The sequence below is a fragment of the Hylobates moloch genome, unplaced genomic scaffold (assembly GCF_009828535.3).
Source record: "Hylobates moloch isolate HMO894 unplaced genomic scaffold, HMol_V3 SCAFFOLD_1, whole genome shotgun sequence".
Lineage (NCBI taxonomy): Eukaryota > Metazoa > Chordata > Mammalia > Primates > Hylobatidae > Hylobates > Hylobates moloch.
Window position 1 is genome coordinate 154,083,022 of NW_026652276.1, and position 22,237 is coordinate 154,105,258.

The 22,237-nt window shown below is 36.2% G+C and overlaps 1 pseudogene; it reads left to right on the forward strand.

The window, feature by feature from the left end:
* The first annotated feature begins 9,360 nt into the window (after positions 1 to 9,360).
* LOC116810795 (transcription factor IIIA-like) overlaps positions 9,361 to 22,237 on the forward strand; it is a 191,295-nt pseudogene continuing 178,418 nt past the window's right edge.

Genomic DNA, 22,237 nt, shown 5'->3' on the forward strand with positions numbered 1-22,237 from the left:
TAGAAAGATAGAAGCTTTTTGGAAGTTAGAAAGCCAATTCATAGATGGGTAGTGACTGGTAAAATAGTTTCGTTTGGGTCCAGTGAAGAATGTGAGTAGAAGGGGCTCTAGCTCAGGAGGAAGTAGTTTTGTCCCTAAAGAGTCTCAGTTGATAGAAATAGGAAGCAGGAATAAAATATGGGCATTAAAATAACAATCAATTGAAATTTTATGTGAAAGACCTCTCTACACTTAGCATGAAATGATAACAGCCAGATGATACCTCCTTAGAAAGGAAAAGTGAGAATTCTTCTCTAATGAGCTCTAAATAATTTAGGAATTGGTACATACTATGGTTTGAATGTCTCCTCCAAAACTCATGTTGAAATTTAATTGTCTTTATAACAATATTAAGAGGTGGAACCTTTAAGAGGTGGTTAGGTCATGAGGGATCTGCCGTCATGAATAGATTAATGCTATTATTGAGGGAGTGCGTTCATTATCACAGGAGTGGGGCTTTACATAAAAGGAGCTGAATTCATAAATTCAGCCCAGTTTTATCTATATATCCCTTGCTTGTGAGCCTTTTCACCCTTTCATTTGCTGCCTTCCATCATGGGATGACCTTTGCCAGATGCTGGTGCCCTACTCTTGGGCTTCCTAGCCTCCAGAACTGTGAGCCAAACAAACTTTTCTTTATAAATTACCCAGTCTGTGATATTCTGCGATAGCAACAGAAAATGAACTAAAACAGAAAATAAATACTGAGAAGTAGGGCTGCTGCTGTCACAAACACCTGCAAATGTGGAAACAGCTTTGGAAATGGGTAATGAATAGAGGCTGGAAGAATTTGGAAGAGCAGACTAGACAAGGCCTAGACTGCCGTGAATGAAGCATTAAGTGAAATTATAGTGAAGGCTCAGAAGAGCAGAGTAGGGAAAGTCTAAATCTTAGAGATCACTTAAGTGGTCATAGCCAAAATGGTGGTAGAAAGGGATAGTAAGACATTCTGGTGAGGTCTCACACCTCACCAGAAATGAACAAAGTATTAAAAATTACAGTAAAGACTATTATTATTACAAAATAGGAAAGACCTTGGCAGAATTGTGTTCATGTTCTAGGACCTTATGAAATTCAGAATTCTAGAGTGAGGAACTGGAATATGAAAAAAAATAGCAAAGTATTCAGGCTTCTGTACGGTGACTTTTAACTGCATACAGTGAGATGCTAGAGCAAAGCAATAACCTAAAGACTGTACTTTTAATTAAAAGGGAAGCAAAGTAGAAAGATTTGAAAAATTTGTAGCCTGACTACATAAAAATGCACATTCAAGAAAGAACGCTAAAGGTGTAGCAAAGCAGCCTTTTGCTAAAGAGATTACTGTGGATAGAAGGGGACCAAGTGTTACTCATCAACATAATAAAATAAAGACCCCAAAGGCATTTCAAAGATCTTGGAGGCTTTCCTCCCATCACAAACCCAGAGCTCTAGGAGGGCAAAATGGTTTTGGGGGATGCCCCCAGAGAATGCCCCGTAGGTTTGCCACTCAGAGCCATCTTGGGACTCTCATCCCCTCGTTCTAACACAGTACCCCTGTGGCACTCCAGCCATGGTTGAAGTGAACTTGAGTGTGGCTTTATCTCCTGCTCTGGAAGGTAAAAGCCATGGCAGTGTCTACCGGTTGATAATTCTGCAGGCTTACAGAATGCAAAAGCTCTGTGGTATAGCTGCCGCCACCTGGATTTCAAATGATGTCACATATAGCCTGAGGATTCAGGCAGAAACCTGCTGCAGGTGCAGAGACACACAGAGTCTCCACTAGGGAAGTGCCTAGTGGAGTCATGAGAGTAGGGTTTTCTCTGAGACCCCAGAAATGTAGAGTTACAAGTGTGCAAGTTCAACCCAAGAGACAGAAATTGTGAGCTGAGCCCGGTGAAACTAAAGGGATAGGGCTGCCTGAGACCTCAGGACCTCTACCCCTGCCCTAGTGTGTTCCCAGAATTTAGGATATGGAGCTCTAAGACTTAATATTGCTTTCCCTTTTAGGTTTTTTACTTACTTGAGACAAGTCATCCCTTTCTTCTTGCATAGCTCTCGCTTTCAGAATGGGAATGTCTATTCTATGACTGTCCCACCATTATATTCTGAAAGTAGATCATTTGTTTGATTTCACAGGCTCACAGCTAGAGGAAATTTGCCTCAGGATAAAGGGTGCCTTTAGTCTCACTCATATTTGATTCAGATGAGACTCTGGACTATGGACTTTGGGGTTGATGCTATAGCAAGTTGAGATTTTTGGGCTATTGTGATGGCTCCCAACTGATGTTATGGCCCCTATTGTGATGGATGAATGTGTTTTATAGGTGAGAAGGACATGAGTTTTGGAAGGAATGTTGTGGTTCAAATGTCCCCACCAAAAGTGATGCTGAAATTTGTCATTGTAACAGCATTAAGAAATGAGACTATTAAAAGGTGATTGGGTCATGAGGGCTCTGCCCTTATGAATAAATTAATGCCATTATCACAGGAATGGGCTCCTTATAAAAGAACAAGTTCGGTCTGTTTTCCTCTGCCTCACATTCTTGAGTGCCCTTCCATCCCTCTGCCTGCCATTTCCTGCCATGTGATGACCTTTGCCAGATGTTCATGCCATGGTCTTGAACTCCCCAGCCTCCAGAACCATAAGCCAAATAAACTTAAAAAGTAAATAAATAAATTACCATACTGTAGTATGCTGTGATAGCAGCAGAAAATGGACTAAAACAGTACCCTAGAAGAAAACCTCCTTCCTTCTGGTATTTACTACTTGCAAAATGTTACATAACAGTCCTTCTTGTCCACCTAAAATCTAAATGTCAGAGTCAAGAAGCTGCACTTATGTACCAAGTACATACAGCCATTTTTAATAAAGCCTCTTTCTCAGATGGAAAGAGGCACGAAGAAACACCAGATAGAGGAGAAAAAGTAGCAAAACAAAAGATAAACACTGATTTATACAAACAGGACAACAAAACAACAAAAAAAGGTCTACAACCAGACACATCACCACTAGATTTCCATGAACTAAGGAACCAAGTGTTTCCAGAGAGAAAGACAGATTATGCAGTAAATGAGTTTCAGACTTCTCAAAAGGATTACTCTGCAGGAAAGCAGTGCAATAATGCCTTCAAAGGCCTGAAAGACAAGGAAGTTTAACCTAGAATTCTATATCGGCCAATCTATCAATGAAGTCAGTAGTTAGAATCAAGATATTTTAGTCATGCAATTACTCAGAATATTTTTCTGGAAAATTCCCTTCTTAGAGAGTTATTTGAGAACATATTCTGGCCAAATATTGAATAAAAAGAGAGGAGATGGTAAGGCAGGAACAGTATATTCCACTCCCCCAAAAGGGCAGTACCAGGATGTCCCAGGATAATGCTAAGTACTACTAATAGGGATTGAACCAGGAAGGAGTTCTGCAGGCTGAGGAGGGGTGAGAAGAGTGGAATACATAAAACGAATAATGTAATTAAGACACTGGCAATAATTGACTACTTATTGCGATATATAATGAAAATTGATTTTAATTTGTGTCTCAAACATTTTTTATTGAGAGACATATGGTGGACATTGGAGTCATAAAAGAAAGCAATATCATTATATAGTAAACACTTTTTACTGATTTTTACCTTTAACAATCCCCCAAATAGAAATAGTAGACAATGTAATTGTGTCTATTGAATGGAGAGTATATATATTTACCTTAGAATTATAAAATTGGAGGTTTAGAAGATAAGCAGGGGAGTGGAAGGGGATTAAAAAAGTGAAGAGAATGATGGAAGATGAACTATCTTCTATTCTACCGAGTAAGAGTTAAGACATGCTATTTATGACAAATGGCTAAAAAACAGAAGTTTAAGAAAGTCTTCTGAAGTAGAGGAAAAAGAGAGGTGTACTGGGTAACAAATGTGATCCTGTTACTTTCCTATCAGAAGAAGAAATCAGCAGACAGTATCTACATTTTGTGAATCCAGAAAAAGTGTTTTAAAAAAAATTAGAGATTGAGGTACAAACCACTGGAACTAAAACCAGAAAACAGCAAGAGCATTTGCTTCAGGAAGAACAGAAGTGTTGATGGGCAGAAAGACTGCTTTTAAATGAAACAATGTATCTTTGATAAAAACAAAAGCAACTGATCTAAAGAAAAATAAAGACCAGAGAGAAGTTTGTTTGTGCAAACAAACAAACATCTTTTTCATTCTTTTCATTACCTAATATATTAACTCTTTCATTTTTAAAATTTTTTGGTATGTTTCAAATGCAAAGACTTCATCTCATTAAGAGCAATGTAGCTATGCCCTTTAATTTCTAACAATTTGGATGGAGCAGATGTATTCTCTCATCTGCAAAATTAATCTAGATCCAACAAAAATGTTTTTAAATCGTATTTTTTCCTCCCCTTATTTTAAAAGCATCAGATTTGCATTACCTTTTTATGTTTATGAAATTCTTTAAAAAATACCTTCACAAGACATTTATTTGCTAGGCAAGAATGAGACATCTAGTTGTGAAAGATTAAGTGACATGTTTTGGTCATGTGATTAACCAGTGGTAAGTCATTATAACCCATGTCTTTTTGACTCTTGGTCCCAGAAACTATTGTCTATACTTCTGTTTAGTTGTGTATAGCATCCTGCAAATTCTGTCAGAAGCCTATGATTTCAGTAACACCAAAACTTCTCTCTCAAATTGTACAAATATTCAGTTTTAAGACAAATAAGCTCTGGGGATCTAATGTACAACATGTTGACTATAGCTAATAAGTCTGTATTGTTTACTTGAAATTTGCTAATACAAATTTGCTTAAGTGCCCTTGACCCAACTAGTACATAAATTAAGTCTAGTGAAGGATGTGTTAATTAATTTGATTTTGGTAATCATTATACAATGCGTAAGTATATCCAATCACATTGTACATTTGAATATATATAATTTTTATTTGTCAAATAACCTCAATAAAACGGGGAAAAACTATTCTCATGTTGTGGTTTCTCTTGATACAAGAGAAAGTGAATAAAAAAACTTCTTGTCTGCACCCATACATTGTATAAAATATCCTTTCTGATTGCAAAGGAGAAACATTTCTTTAAATATTCAGTTTGAATCCTAAAAATTTGGCATATTTATGTGCTCAAAGGAAAAACTGAGTCAGTTGTAGATCAGAAACTTGAAGATGGCTTCTCTCTTAGTCCATCTATATTCCGGTCTTCATCATGCAGAGGAAAAAAGAGGAACAAAGCCTGAAGAAACAGGATAAAAAACTTTTTTGATGCTGCAATCACATGAAAGGAAATGTAAATAATGACTGTATGTGTTTGCTTTTCATGTTGCTTTTGATAAATTAAGTAAGTATAAATCTTGAAGTATAAAAATAGGAAAAGGTAAATTTAGACTAGTGTAATGATAGCAATTTTAAAAAGTGGCAGACATGATATAAACGTTGTTAACTATTGCCCCCAACACCATTACATCGCTACTCTTTGTATATGAAGGTATCATTGCTTCCTTGTGATCTTGGTTCTCAAGTTCCATGCATCAGCAATAAATCTGCTCGGTGATGTATATAACATATTAAAGTTTAGTAAAACTCAATGGATACTGATGATGTGTAATACAAATTTCATAGTAAATACCTTTCCCATTTTTAGCAGAATTCTCAATTTTCAGTTTTCTTCAGCCCTGTATTCCGTATTTGTTGATGAATTAATTTGAAAACTCTGATAAATAATATTTAATCTATATACTGTGCTTTATTTAAAGTAAATTAAAGTTATATCACAGTGAAAATAGAATGGATGACAAGGACTACTAATATTATTATCATTTAAAAATTATATTGTGTTTTAAAGATTAAAATGCCATGTGAAATGTGTAACCTCCTTTTTTTGGACATAAAATCATCTTTTGAATTGTCATTGAGAGATATAAACAAAAGAAGAGGGATTAGACCTTATACAGATAGGAGAGAGAGAATAAAAGAGCCAAAAATAAATAAGTATATAAAAGAAGCAGGGATTATATGGAAAACATTCAGATGTTTATTGTTTTCTTCCACTGTAAACACCATAATCCCTATCTACATTAATTACATGAATTTTCCCCCCAAAATCATAACGATTGTGTGTGTTAAAACTACTCTTCTTTGTCAGACTTCTGCTTACACTAGCTATAGCAATTCTGAGTAAGTGAAACTGGAAAGGAGAAAATAAGACTCCCTTTTGCACTGGAAGATAGTTAAAGTAGCTCTTTTCTTTTTTGATACTGACATCTATTGGAAAAATGGAAGAATATATTGATATGTTTGTTTTTTGAAGGCAAATAAAAGCTAATTAAATTTAAAACCCAAATTTAAATTAAAAATTATGAATGTATATATATATATAGTACATTAACCATTTTTATAGCACCATTGTCTAACTGCTTGAAAACACAGTTAGATAAGTTTTTAATCCTGTAAACCTTTTTAAATTCAGTAGTTGTTGTTGCAAATACAGTGATATATCTTTTAAAACTCATTCATTCTAGATAGGATTCATGATTCAAACTATTGAACATTAAACAGTAAAAGAAAAGAATAAAGTTTGGCTTATATTCAAGTTTTGCCTATCAGGCTCTCTGAATTTTTTCTTATCATTTGGATTGATGATACATAAAGAAAATATGCTTTCAAAAATAATTTAATTCAATCTGTGAATGTCCTTTTCATAGAAAAAATATTTTTGGAATGTATTAGCTAGTTTTTTTCCAAATTTATTTAAAATATGTGTTCCCAGGAAGGCATGTATGCTTACTTTGTAACTACTACTCCATTCTATCTTTAACTAGATCTGGGAGTGCTTGGTGTACACAGGGTATTTTGTGTCTAAATGATCTCTCATGCATTTCTATGGGAGTATAGAGCACAGAATTCTGAGGAAACGCTCCTATCTGGTAAAACAGACTGTAAAGTACACATTTTGTCTACACTGAGCTGAGTTGGAGAGCTTACCAAGGAGTCCATCTTTTTCTCTGAGCTTTTACCAATATGATAAAATCAAGCATGTGATGGAGAAAAGTATCTTTCTTAAAATTTATTTTTATTCTCTATTAGAAATTATACATTAAAAATTACAAGGCCGGGCGCGGTGGCTCACACCTGTAATCCCAGCACTTTGGGAGGCCGAGGCGGGCGGCTCACAAGGTCAGGAGATCGAGACCATCCTAGCTAACATGGTGAAACCCCGTCTCTACTAAAAATACAAAAAATTAGCCGGGTGAGATGGTGGGCACCTGTAGTCCCAGCTACTGGGGAGGCTGAGGCAGGAGAATGGCGTGAACCCCATGGGGCGGAGCCTGCAGTGAGCCGAGATCGCGCCACTGCACTCCAGCCTGGGCGACAGCGAGACTCTGTCTCCAAAAAAAAAAAAAAAAAAAAAATTACAAAAGCAATATATGATTACATTACAAATGCAAATAGTACATGCAGATCAAAAAGTGATCATTCCTCCCCTCATACCACCACTCCTCACCTCTCAGGTAAAAGGATTAACTTTAATTTTCCAGATTTTATGTATTTACATATCTGTGGATGTGTATACACAAAAGGTATGGTGCATGTTTCTATCTAATATTTCTATTTATATCTAATTGGCACATCTATATATTTGGGAGATATATTAATATTAGACATTCAAGAAATACATAGAAGTACCAAAAAATGTAAAAAAGAAATTACCAAGTCCCCAAATGCTACCATCAAGAAACATGTGTTTCCATATTTTACAAACATCATCTCGGGCTTTTCACATCTCTAAACAGAAATAAAAGAGAAACATAAAATGGGGTCATATTCTTCATGTCATCTTAAAGTTTAAAATGTATTAAATATAACATGAAATTTGTAAAATTTTTAAAATAAAATCAAAAGGATCATGAGTTTTAAATGTTTCTTTACCTGAAAGATATTTCCTAAAAATTAGATCCCACTAAACATAAGAGAAACAATAGAAAGAAAATATGAAAGAAATACAAAAAAAAATAACTTTTATTTAAATTTTCAAATTTATATCTATTGGCTCTTTGCTGTGTAAAATAAGGAATTTGTAAACTTAAACTCCTAACTTCCGTTTTATTCTTTAACTCATTTTCTGTTAACCATATTAATGGTATATGGTCATGTTCTATAATGTATAACATTACAATATAGTAGTTTTTATCCTTACCTATTTTATATTTCATTTGTAGATTTTTATTGTATTGTCTTCACATTTCTTAGCCCTGTTAATTTGTAGTTTCACTCTGAATTTCATGATGATGATCCAGGGACCAGATATACAATTTAATTTTGACTTGTGTTACAGGGGCTAGATCTTGCTCATACTGTTTAAGAAATCAATGTGGCTTTAAAAGGAATCAATACTATATAAAATGCCAAGCAATAACAATTTAGTCCATAAAAGTAAATGACATTTTATCCCTTCCTATCAAATCAGATATACCATGCCATTTCTTCGGGCTTTGTTTTTGTTTTCAAGAAATAGGAATGTCCTTGAATTAGTTCATGTGCATGCCTTTGGGCCTTCTGTAGTGATACAAGTAAATAAATTTACTTCAGTAAATTTGTTCAATAGATTTACTTCAGTAAATTTATTCAATAGATTTACTTCAATAAATATATTCAATAGATTTATTTAACATATTTACTTTTCAATAAGGAAAATAGATTTAGTAAAAAGTATAGAGGAAAAGAAGCTATAAAGAAATATTTTATGTCATAAGGATATGTAATGAGATGTAGTTATTTGAGAAGCCCTTATCTTTTGAGATTTGCTTCCCAACTAAGTTATTTGTGCCTATCACTTGTGATTGTAAGGTTTTTCAGATATAAAATATTTGCTGGGTAGTGTTTGTGTACGAATGAAAATGAGGCTAAGGAAACAGAGTGCCACCCTCTTCCATGAGCTCTCCCCACACAAGTCTCCGCGACGCTCGACTCTGTTCTTTACTTCACACTTCACCTGTATCTTCTTCTTTACCAATTCTGGATTCTAGATAAGCATACGCATAATTCTTCCTCACACCTCTGGAGCAACAGAGAAGCTTCATTGCTGGGCCCTCAAAATCCACTGGGACTGGAGTTTGAGGAACTCTTGTGGGTCTCTCTCACTGGAACTTTAATAAAAAAAAAAAAAGTGTACTCAACCACCAATGAAAATCTTAGGGAAGCCTATTATAAACATTGCAATAAATATCAGGAAACTTGATAACTAAGTCACATGGCAGGTTTTCTTTTAAGTGTTGATGCTTTAGTCAATCTAGGCATGATTACTGAATCTGCCTCACTCTTCTGAGGTCTGCAGAATGATTGCTGCAATCCCAGTTGTGGCCCTCTCTGTGGGACTGGAGGTAACTAAGTACCATCTTCAACCTGAACCCAGGGACGGCTCTGGAAGAAAGCTGAATTGGAAAGGTATGCTATACACTCAACTTATTTAAATGTACTTATTAAGATTCACTTGATGTCTGGGGACGTATCCTCTATGGACAGCTCTGTACCCCTGCCTGGAATGTTGGCAATCTTGTACACAAAGAGTGGCCAAGAACACTTATTTTATTTTTATATCTGAGGATGGGACATCCTCAGGGTTCCAGTGAAGACTAACTACAAACAATTAACTTCCAAATGTAATCTGGAGCTTCTGCTCTAAGTCTTGCTGTGGTGAACAAAACATTCTAGCATGTCTTTGTGTGGGAATCTAAAAAAAAGAGCACATCACTGTCTCATTGAATTGTGGTTATGAATTTTAGATCTGAGGTTATCCCAGGCCCTCAATACTTGTTTTGTAAGTGGCCCATAGTGCTGAGCCACAGAGATAGGTACTTAGATATCTGGGTTTCTCCACCTTTGAGATAGTCCATTTCTTCATAATTTCTGTCATTCTTTAAAGTCAGCTTACATTTGTGGCATGAATCTTTCCCCCAAATTTCTCAAGTTTCTTGATATTTATTGCAGTGTTTATAATAGAAAGATAAAATGCATGGTGTCAATGTTAATTAAATGTTAATAAGAGACTGGTAAGAAATAAATGATAAAACACATGGTGTAATACTAGACAGCCAATTAAATAATGATACAAATGTTATAATTTATGACATGGAAAGATACAGTAAATTGTTTAGTGGAAGAAAGTGCTGATTAAATATATTACACATCCCTAAATGAGGAGAGTAGAAAATTCCCCCATGCAGAATAATTCCAAATAATTTGTGTTGATATTCTGCCCTCCGGGAGGTAAAGCTTAACTCCTCACAACCCAAATTTAGACCAAACACAGTGACTTCCTTTCAAAAAGTATAGTATGGAAAGGGGAAAGAAGTGTATACTTTATACTGACAGATACTACTGTGGTGGGTGATCAAGGTCAACATCAACAGTAATAGGTCATGTTGACAATATGTACCCTTGATAGAATGTGTAGAAAATGACTCTTTACCTCTGTGGTCTTCCTCCCATAAACCATAACCCAAGGCCGGGTGCGGTGGCTCACGCCTGTAATCCCAGCACTTTAGGAGGCTGAGGCAGGTGGATCACGAGGTCAGGAGACCGAGACCATCCTGGCTAACACGGTGAAACCCCGTCTCTACTAAAAATACAAAAAATTAGCCGGGCGTGGTGACGGGTGCCTGTAGTCCCAGCTACTCGGGAGGCTGAGGCAGGAGAATGGTGTGAGCTCCGTCCCGGGAGACGGAGCTTGCAGTGAGCCGAGATCGCACCACTGCACTCCAGCCTGGGCAACAGAGCGAGACTCTGTCTTAAAAAACATACAAAAAACAACAAAAAACCATAACCCAAGTCTAAGTATGAGGAAAAAAATAAGTCAAATCCAAATATAGTAACATTCTACAAAATACCTAACCAGTACTCTTTAAAACCATCAAGATCTTCAAAACAAGGAAAGTCTCACACACCATCACAGCCAAGAGGGGCCTAAAGAGACATGTCAGCTACATAGAATGTATCTGTCTGAAATGGGATCCTGGAACAGAAAAAGGACCTGAGGAAAAAACTAAGGTGATATGAATACAGTATGAACTTCAGTTAATAACAATGTATCAATATTGGTTCATTAATTATGACAACTGTACTCTGCTAATGTAATTAACTTGGAATGGAGTATATGAAAATATACTATCTTTACAAATTTTCTGTAAATTTAAACTAATTAAAATTTTAAAAATTAAAAAATAAAAATAAATATAAGCCTTTTTTAGTGGAAAGTGCATATAGATGTATGCATGTATGTACACAGCAACACAGCTAGAATGACATTATAATATGCTAACCTTGGTTATTCCTTGATTGTGGGTATACCTTCTTTTTGTTTATCTATATTTTTCTATGTTAATTATTTCTTGCTTGTGTAATAAAAATCAACAACTATAAAATTACTTTTCTGTTTCCTTTTGTACATCTCATTTCAACTGTTAAATACAATCTACAAAAATAGCACACAATAAACAAATGTATTTTCTCACAAATCAAGAGATCCAGAGGTAAGGTCGACACTCTCATGCAAAAGTCAAAGCTCTGGGAACGTCTCACTCTCCTTTCAGCCCCTGGCCTTCAGCATGACAGCTTTGTCCTCAGGTTTGCTCACCCCTGGTCAGAAGATAGATGTCAGCATTAATTACATGGCAACATGCTTTCTTGTTTATATCCATGGAAGAAGGGAAAACATCTACTCCAATCTTCCTAAAAGATCTGAGTCAACTCAGGTAACTGTACCCATCCCTAACTAGTCACAGTTGTCATCACATGGTACAAATGTTCACTGGCTTAAGCCACATTCTCTGAACCAGTCACTGTTAATGGAGTAAGGAATTACAGGTAAGGCCTAATCAAATCCACCTAGAACCAGCAATAGAGTCACGTTCCCCGTATGCATGGGTTACCTGAAGAAGACTGAAACAAACTCCTTCATTGATTTCTTATTTGTCTGCAGATGGGACTTGGTGATCACATTACTGACTCCAACTCTTCCAAGTAAAGTGTAAGAAAAGACACCAGTTGGCCGGTGTGGTGTCTCATGCCTGTAACCCCAGCAGTTTGGGAGGCTGAGGCAGGTGGATCACTTGAGGTCAAGAGTGCGACACCGGCCTGGCCAACATGGTGAAACCCCGTCTCTACTAAAATTACAAAAATTAGCCAGGTGTGGTGGTGGATGCCTGTAATCCCAGCTATGTAGGAGGCTGAGGCAGGAGAATTGCTTGAACCCAGGAGGTGGAGGTTGCAGTGAGCCAAGATTGCAGCCCTGCAATATACTCTGGGGGTGACAGAGCGAGACTCTGTCTCAAAAAAAAAAAAAAAAAAGAAAGAAAGAAAGAAAAAGACACCAATCGCCCACAAACTACCTATTATTCAATATCTTAATTCAGTAGAATTGAGAAATATGAACTAATGGTGTAATCAGCAATCGATAAATCAGTGGCAGATCCACACTAATTTGTTTACATATTGTCTGTGGCTGCTTTCATATTGCACGATGGCAGAGTTCAGTAGTTATGACAAGGACCACCTGGCTTGCAGAGTCAAAAGTATGTTCTGGTCAGCCCTTTATAGGAACAGTTTGCCAACCCCTGACCTAAAGTCAATCAGGGACTTCACTCTCCCTCCCTTAGTGAAGAAGGTCAGCAGTCCTCCTGCTCATTTGTCACTTTATTGAGGTCTCTCCACCCCATCAACCAATGCTCATCTGGTTATCCACCTGGGACCAATAATAGACAAGTGAGATTAGCCCCTAGGACAACTCTCCCAGAAGCCTCTGAACAAGATCAAAACATTAATCCAACTTCAAGGCTGAAGTTCCATTGTTCATTCTAAATGACTTCCAACTATGTTTATCCATAGAGCCTGTCAGAATTTCTGCAATGGGAGTGTCACTAGGAATTTGCAATGAAAGCATCACCAATTGCCAGCTTTATTCTAAGTGCCTTTGTTTCACATCCAGCATTATTGAAAGCATCTTCATTCTGTTGTTTTTTGAGTCATATGTTTTGACACCCCAAAAACTGCATTGAGTATGGGCTCCATCTAGTGACAGAGCGTGCTTATTTCCTTTTCAGTTCTGAGTCTGAGGAACTATTTCTATTGCCTCATGAAAATGCTTAGGCTTAAAAATAGCCTGCCTCCTAAGGAAAGAATCTTTCTTTCTCGTATGTTATTAGCCAATGCAGAGCCAAAAGAAGACCAGGTGGTAGGGATGATACACAGGTCTGTGGACAAGCTCTTGAATTCAAGGTCAGCCTCTCCACAATTCCCTTCTTAGCTCTGGATGCATGATAATAATTTGGGCAGCACATGCTGGCTAACCAGGTGGTGTCCTAAAATTTGTGAGCTTAGGGCCTCACGAGTGCTTTTGAAACAGGAAACATTGATCTAACTATTAATGTATTACAGGGCTATAAAGCCTCGCCCTTTATTTATTTATTTATTTATTTATTTATTTTTTCATTGCTTTTTCTGATTCCTTACTTCTGTTGCAGTAGCTTATTAGGGCCTGAGACCTACCACCAGCATATGCTGGTGATCTCCTCTCCCTTCAGTAGGTATACTAGGCATAGTTAAAAATTAAAATCAAACTGAGCATATGTGCCCTGAGGCTGCCTGTGCTGGCTAATGACCTGTACCTTTACTGAGGCCAGTGCAGCTGGTATTAACTGGCCACACCCTGTGCAATCAGAATCTGCAATAAATGTCTGTGTGGCTAACAGGTCATTTAAGGCCCGTGAGCTTGTATGTTTGCTGAGATATATTTAGCCTCTGCACCGTTGCTAGGACCAGCTTTGATTCTTGTGTGTTCACAGAGGTCTAGCATTTCTATAGAGACAGCTCATTGCCTGTAGATAAGATCACTGTGTCCTGCCATGAATGGTGATGTCTATATCCCATCTTTATTAAGGTTTAGAAGTGTTCTTTGAGGACACAGCATTTAAAATTAAATCACACTTTCATTTCCAGAACATCTTCCAAAAGTGCAGGATTTGGAATTTTAAATGTTTATGGCCATACAGCTAAAAGACAGGTTTATGATGCCAAAGCACTGATAGGTGTAAATGTCTTGCTTGAGTTGACCTTAGAGAGGCTTCTAAAGCGTTTGAAAAGCTTTCAGAATAGTAATCTTAGCCCTGCAATCTTAGATAGATGTGAACTTTTGGTTTTCAGTCTGATATAAGAACCTAGTGAATGGCTAAAATGTGTTAAAATTGTCTTTAAAAATGTTCCATGATACTTTTTTCTTTCCTTTTAGTGTTTGGAGGTTGTAATTGCCAAAGCAGTGTAATGTAGGTCACCCAGTATTTTGTTGCAGTCTACTCTTTAGCGTCTCTTGCAGAATGTTACTTGTGATGTGCCTCCTTATTATTATTGAATATAAGTCTCTTCATAATCCTTTTGAACCAGTAAAGTCTGAAACTATTTCTTAATTTTAGAGATATTAAATAACTAGCTTAATTTATAAAGCAATGTTTGAAATAATATTTTATGAGTTGTTTACCTTCAACACCGTATATAATCAAAATTTATCAATCATTATTTCTAAGTAGTGTTTTATAAACTTTCCACAGAATATTTTTTAGTATATTTCAGTGAAATAACTTTTCAATATTCATGGACATTGTTTTAATTTCTATAAAACGCTGATTGCTATAAATTTTCATGATTTATGGTGTTATTTAGAATCTAAGATTTTTTTTTAGAACTTATTGATGAAATTTAGAATGTCAGTTTAGATTATTAGAAATGTCTCAATGTGGGAAAAAATAAAAATAGAATCACTCTCTATTATCTTTTCTCCAGCTATCCACTGGACATTCTACTGAATGGATAAGAGCCCTTTCGAATTCAGCATTTCTCAAACTGAGCAACCTGACCTCCCACTTACACCCCTAATCTTGCTCCATCCAAAGACTTCTCTATCTCAGTTGTCAGAAATGCCAAAATTCTACTTTCTCAAGCTAAAAGCTTGGATCATCCTGGACTCCTCTACTTCTTGTACTCCCCACACTGAATTCATTAGGAAATCCTATTGATGTTACACTAAAAATATATGAAGAATGTTACCACTCATCACCTTCACTGCTTTTACTCCCAACCCGCTTCTTACTGGATGACTGCAGTGGCCTTCTAACTGGTTTCTCCACTTTTCTCCCTTTTCTCTTAAATAATCTTCTTAATATAGCACCTGGAATGATAACTTTTCTTAAAACATAAGATGAGTCCTGTTTCTACTCTGTTTAAAACCTACAAACAGCTCAGCATTTTGCTGAGAATAAAAGCCAAAGTTCTTACAGTGTTCAAAGGGACATTGTATGATGGATGCCTTCTTCGTCTCTGACTCCTCCTTTACTACTCTCTCCCTCACCACTCTGGTCTCCCGACACCAGCATATTTGCTGTCCCTTGAATATACCATACACCCAGCTGCCCTGGGCCTTTGAACTCATTGCTCCCTTCACCGGTGTGGTCTTCCCTAATGTGTGAGCATGGCTCACTCTTCATTCATCTCAAGTCTTTGCTCAAGCATCCTTCTGGTGATTCCCCTTAATACAGCAGCCTGCTCTCCTCTTCTCACTCAGCATCACTGATCCTTCTTATCTGGCTCTACTTCATCTCTTTTTCCTCTCACGTCTCTAGTATCCATATAATAGGCTTATTTATTATGTTTATTACTTAGTATCTGTCACTTCCTATAAGAATGTATACAGGCCGGGCGTGGTGGCTCACGCTTGTAATCCCAGCACTTTGGGAGGCCGAGGCGGGTGGATCACGAGGTCAGGAGATCGAGACCACAGTGAAACCCTGTCTCTACTAAAAATACAAAAAAATTAGCCGGGCGTGTTGGCGGGCGCCTGTAGTCCCAGCTACTCGGAGAGGCTGAGGCAGGAGAATGGCGTGAACCCGGGAGGCGGAGCTTGCAGTGAGCCGAGATTGCGCCACTGCACTCCCGCCTGGGCGACAGAGCGAGACTCCGTCTCAAAAAAAAAAAAAAAAAGAATGTATACAAGGCCTGGGGTCATTGTCTGTTTTGTTACCAATGTATCATGCTCAACACATGGTAGGTACGCAATTATTGAACAAATGAATGATACAAGATTTCATGTGAATATTTACATATTTATATACATACCTATAAATCACTTAAGGTATACTTAAAATTATCTTGTATGAGTACACAATAAATTCTTCAATTAATTCCTTACTATGGAGCAATAATATGCTTTAGGTTCCCATTATTTTAATCTTTAATGAACAAGCATGTATGTAAATATTTTTATACATTCTCATTTATAGAAAAAGTACCTTGGGTAGTTTTACAATGTCCAAATTAACCATGTGTTATATCCCATTTTAAGAAATTAAATTATATGTCATATTGGTTTAAGTAACATAACGGAAAAAATTGTACTAGACTAGGAACAGTAAAACTTTTCAGATATGCTACTCTTTACTTTCGGGTAAGTTATATAAAATTCTTGAGCTTGTTTTTCTCGACTTTTAGAATAATATACACTTTATCATCTATGACATTTGTTTATAGGGTTAAATACGAAAACATAAGGGTGATTGTTCTAGGAACTGTGAGACTCTATTGAAGTTTAGTTTTACTATATTAAGTTACCCTCAAACTCTGAGTTGTAATTACCCTTCAGACTCTTGTCTTTTATGCTAACTTTCAGAATTTTTTAATGTTTATAGATTCAGGGAGTACATGTGCAGGTATGTTACATGGATATACTGTAGGATGGTCAGGTTTGGGCTTCTAGTGTACCCATCACCTGAATAGTGAACACTGTACCCAATAGGAAATTTTTCAACCCTTATTCTCTCCCTCCCTCCCCATTTTTAGCATCCCTAGTGTCTATTATTTTCTTTGGTATGTCCATGTGTACCCACTGTTTAGCTCCCCCCATAAGTGAGAACATGTGATATTTGTCTATATCTTGAATTATTTCACTTGGAATAATGGCCTCCCACTCCATCCATGTAGCTGAGAAAGACATGATTTATTGTTTTCATGACTGTGTAGTATTCCATAGTGTATGCATACCACATTTTCTCTATCCAATAATCTGTTGATGAACTCTTAGGTTGATTACATGACTTTGCTATTGTGAATAGTGCTGTGATACACATATTAGTGCAGGTGATTTTTTGATATAACATTTTTTTTCTATGGATAGATACCCAGGATTGCTGAGTTGAATGGTAGTTATATTTTTAGTTCTTTAAGAAATTTACATACTGCTTTCCATAGAGGTTGTACATTACATTTCCACAAACAGTGAATAAGCATTCCCTTTTCTCTGCATCCTTGCTAATATTTGTTGTTTTTTGACTTTTTAATAATAACCATTCTGACTGGTGTGGGATAGTATCTCGTTGTTTAAACTTGCATTTCTCTGAAAAAAATTTGCATTTCTCTGAAAATTGGTGAAGATGAGCATTTTTTCATAGTTTATTGGCTGCTTGTATGTCTTCTTTTAAGAATTGTCTGTTCATGTCCTTTCCTACCTTTTAATGGGGTGTTTTTGTCTTGTGGAGTTTTTTAAGTTATTTATAGATTCTGAATATGGATGCATAGTTTGCAAATATTTTCTCCCATTCTGTGGATTGTCTATATACTCTGTTGATTATTTATTTTGCTATGTTGAAGCTTTTTAGTTTAATTAAGTCCCATTTGTCAATTTTCGTTTTTTGTTGCATACGCTTTGGAGATTTTAGTCATGATTATTTACCTAGGCCAACGTCCAGATAATTTTTCCTAGGTTTTCTTCTAGGATTTTTATAGTTACAGATCTTACATTTAAGTCTCCACTCCATCTGAGTTAATTTTTGTATATGGTGAGAGGTAGGGGTCAAGCTCATTCTGCATATGACTATCCCATTTTCCCAGCACCATTCATTGAATAGAATGTTCTTTCCCCATTCTATATTTTCATTGACTTCAGTAAAGATCAGTTGGTTGTCAGTATGTGGCTTTATTTCTGGGTTCTCTATTCTGTTTTATTTATCTATGTGTCTATTTTTGTACAAGTACCATGCTGTTTTGCTTATCATAGCCCCATAGAGCCAGTAATAAGACATCTCCCAACAACAATAACAAAAAATGCCCACAACCAGACAGATTCATAGTCAAATTTTACCAAACACACAAAAAAGAGCTGGCACCAATCTTACTAAAACTATTTCAAAAAATCAAAGAGGAGGGATTTCTCCGTAACCCATTCTATGAAAGCAATATCAATCTGATATCAAAATCAGGCAAGGACACAACAATAAAAAAAGAAAACTATAGGCTAATATCCCAGATGAACACAGATGCAAAAATTTTTAACAAAATACTAGCAAACTGAATCCAACATATAAGAAAAAGATAATACATCGTGATCAAGGGATTGTTATCCCAAGGATATAAGGGTAGTTCAACATATGCAAATCAATAAATATGAGTCACCATATAAACAAAATTAAAAATAAAAAAACCATAGGTCATTTCAATAAATGCAGAAAAAGCATTTTATAAAATCTAACATCCCTTTAAGATAAAAATGCTCAACAAACTAGGTATTAAAGAACATGCCTCAAAATAATAAAAGCCATATATGACAAGCTAACAGTCAACATCATATTGGATGGAGAAGAGTTGAAAGTATTCCCACTAAGATCTGGAACAAGACAAGGATGTCCACTCTCACCACTCTTATTGAACATAGTACTGGAACTCTTAGCCAGAGCAATACGGCAAGAGAAGGAAATAAAAAGCATGCAAATTGGAAAAGTGGAAGTCAAATTATCTCTGTTTGCTGGCAAAATGATCTTAAATCTAGAGAACCCTAAAGATTCCTTCAAAAGACTCCTAGACTTGATAAATGACTTCAGTAAAGTTTCAGGATACAAAATCAATGTACAAAAATCACTAGCATTTCTGTACAACAATAACCTTCAAGCTGAGAGCCAAATCAAGAACTCAATTTCAATTACAATAAGCCCCGGCAAAATCAAATACCTAGAAATGCATTTATCCAAGGGGATAAAAGAGCTCTACAAGGAGAACTGTAAAACACTGATTAAAGAAATCATAAATAGATGATACAAATAAATGGGAAAACATCCCATGGTAATGCATTACAAGAATCAACATAGTTAAAATGACCATAGAGGCCAAAGTGATCTACAGATTCAATAAAATTCTTATCATATTACCAATGACATTTTTCACAACATTGAAAAAAAATCTTTTACAATTTATATGGGACCAAAAACAGCCCAAATAAGTCAAAGCAATCTTAAGCAAAAGAACAAAGCTGGAGGTATCACTTTATCTGACTTCAGACTCTTCTATGTTGACATTTGTAGTAACAGAGAAAGAGATAGTGATTACCTTTTATTATTTCTTTCTTTATTTTATTATTACTATTTTTGAGATGGCATTTTAGTCTGTTGTGTAGGCTGAAGTGCAGTGGTGCTATTACAGCTCAAGGTAGCCTCAACCTCCTGGGTTCTGATGATCCTCCCACTCCAGCCTCCTGGGTTACTGGGACTATAAGTGGATGCCACCATATCCAGCTAATTATTTGTCTTTGTTGCAGAGATGGGTTTCCACTATGTTGCCCAGGCTGTTCTCGAACTCCTGAGCTCAAGCAAGCCACCTGTCCCAGCCTTCCAAAATGCTGGGATTACAGGCATGAACTACCATGCCTGGTCACTTTTGATTATTTCTAATCACCCCATTCTAAAATGGCATAGCAAACCTATGATAAGATTTGATCATACAGAAACCTACCTTGAGTTGTAAACTATTTGCAAATTATTAAAGGTGTATTAGTCCATTTTCACACTGCTATAAATATACTACCTGAGACTGGGTAACTTATAAAGGAAAGTGGTTTAGTTGACTCACAGTTCTGCATGGCTGGGGAGGCATCACGAAACTTAGAATCATGGCAGAAGGTGAAGGAGAAGCAAGGCAGGTCTTATATGGCAGCAGGAGAGAGAGAGAGAGCACAGGGAAACTTCCGTTTTTAAAAACATCAGATCTCAAGATAACTCACTATCATGAGAATAGCATGGGGGAACCGTCCCCATGAACCAATCACCTACCACCAGATCCCTTTCTCAAAATGTGGGGATTACAATTTGAGGTGAGATTTGGGTAGGGACACTGAGACGAATCATATCCAAAGCTGTTTATTGAATAGAACCTATCTGAAGTTAACCTTCTGAGGCAAACAGTTATCTTCATGAAGACAAGAACAGTGTCTTGTTCATCTGTGCAGCCCACATACTAACAGGATGCCAGACAAATGATGTATGTATTACTCAGGGTTCTCCAGAGAAACAGAACAAATAGGGTGTGTATGTGTGGAGGGGTATACATGTATGTGATTACATATGTGTGTGTATACATACACACACACGTATACATATACATATGGCATTAATCCATATATGGATTATATATGATATATATATGTATGAATATAGGGATATATATGGATTATGTATGGATACATATATGTATATATATGCATATATGTAAAATCCACACATGTATATATGATATATGTATTAATGCATCTATGGATTATATACGAATTAATACATATATGACATGTGTATATATATACAAGCATACATATATGTGTATATGTATGTGTGTGTCTGCATGTATGTGTGTCTCTGTGTGTGTGTGTGTATATATATATATATATATAGAGAGAGAGAGAGAGAGAGATTTATTTGAAGGAAGATCCATGGATGAGTTGATATTGCAGCTTTAGTCTAAAGGCCATCTGCAGGCAGAATGTGCTCTTTCTTGGGGAACATTTGTCTTTTTCCTTGCAAAGTTTTCAACTGATTAGATGTGGCCCACCTGCATTATGGAAGGTAATTGGCCTCATTCAGAGTGTACTGATTTAAATATGAATCTCCTATGGTTTGGATGTGTCCCTCAAAAGCATTTGTTGGAATCTTAATCTCCAGTGCAACAGTGTTAGGATGTGTGGCCTAATGAGAGGTGATTAGGCTGTGAGGGCTCTGCCCTCATTAATGGATTAATGCCATTATGACAGGAGTGGGTTCGTTATTGTGCAAGTGAGTTCCCTATAAAAGGATGAGTTTCATTCTGTTTTCCATCTCTCTTTCACTCTTTTGCCTTTCTGCCTTCATCCATGAGATGATGTAGCATGAAGCCCCTTGTCAGATGCTTGCTTTTTGATCTTGTACTTCCCTCCTCCAGAACTGTGGGAAATAAATTTTTGTTCATTGTAAATTACTCAGCCTCATGCATTCTTTTATAGCAGCACAGAGTGCATTAAGATAAATCTCATCTAAAAAATACTTTCACGGCAATAGCTATACTAGTATTTGACCAAATACCTGGGTTCCACGGCCTAACCTATTTGACACATGAAATTAACCATCAAAGTAGGTGACTAATAAATATTTTTGAATGACCATACTGGATAATTATAAATATATTTGCATTATTGTTTATTTCCATATGGAATTTATGGTAGTTTATTAATTTTCAGATATGTTAAATTATATCCTTTCAAGTTTTGTTACTTCATATGTGTACATTTAGGTAGATCAGATTTATAGATAAATAGATGAATGGAAAAAAAAGATGGACAAATGGTATATAGGCAAATAGACCCAGATAATACAAATATACAGTTCTCGTTAATAATATTTTGGTAATATTAAGTCATTACAGATTTACATTTTATAATTTTTAATACTTATTTGTATCAGACACAGGCCTGACAAAATTTAACTATCAAAGTTACTATAAAATGAGATGAACACAATTAAGAATTTGTCATAAATGAAATCTCTGCCAATGAGAAAGGGAGAAATCCTTCTGCCCCTTGTGTGGTATATGAAGAAGAAAGAAATAGTAGTGACTGAAGGTCAGGTGTTAATGTTAAAATTCCTACTTCTCACTGTTCCCTGATCAATCCCCTTGAAGTTTAAGGGTGCTATGAAAATATCAACATATATGAAAAGTCCTCTTCATCTAGCATGAGATTACCTGTATGTTTCCAAGAGAACTTTGGGATTTGGCTCAGCTGTATTATCCAATATAGTGCAAAAGTGATATATTAGCATTCACCAAGGTGGTGGCTGGATAAATAAAAGTGAAGCAGCCCTTTTAGCTTCCAGTGCCCAGTAGGCA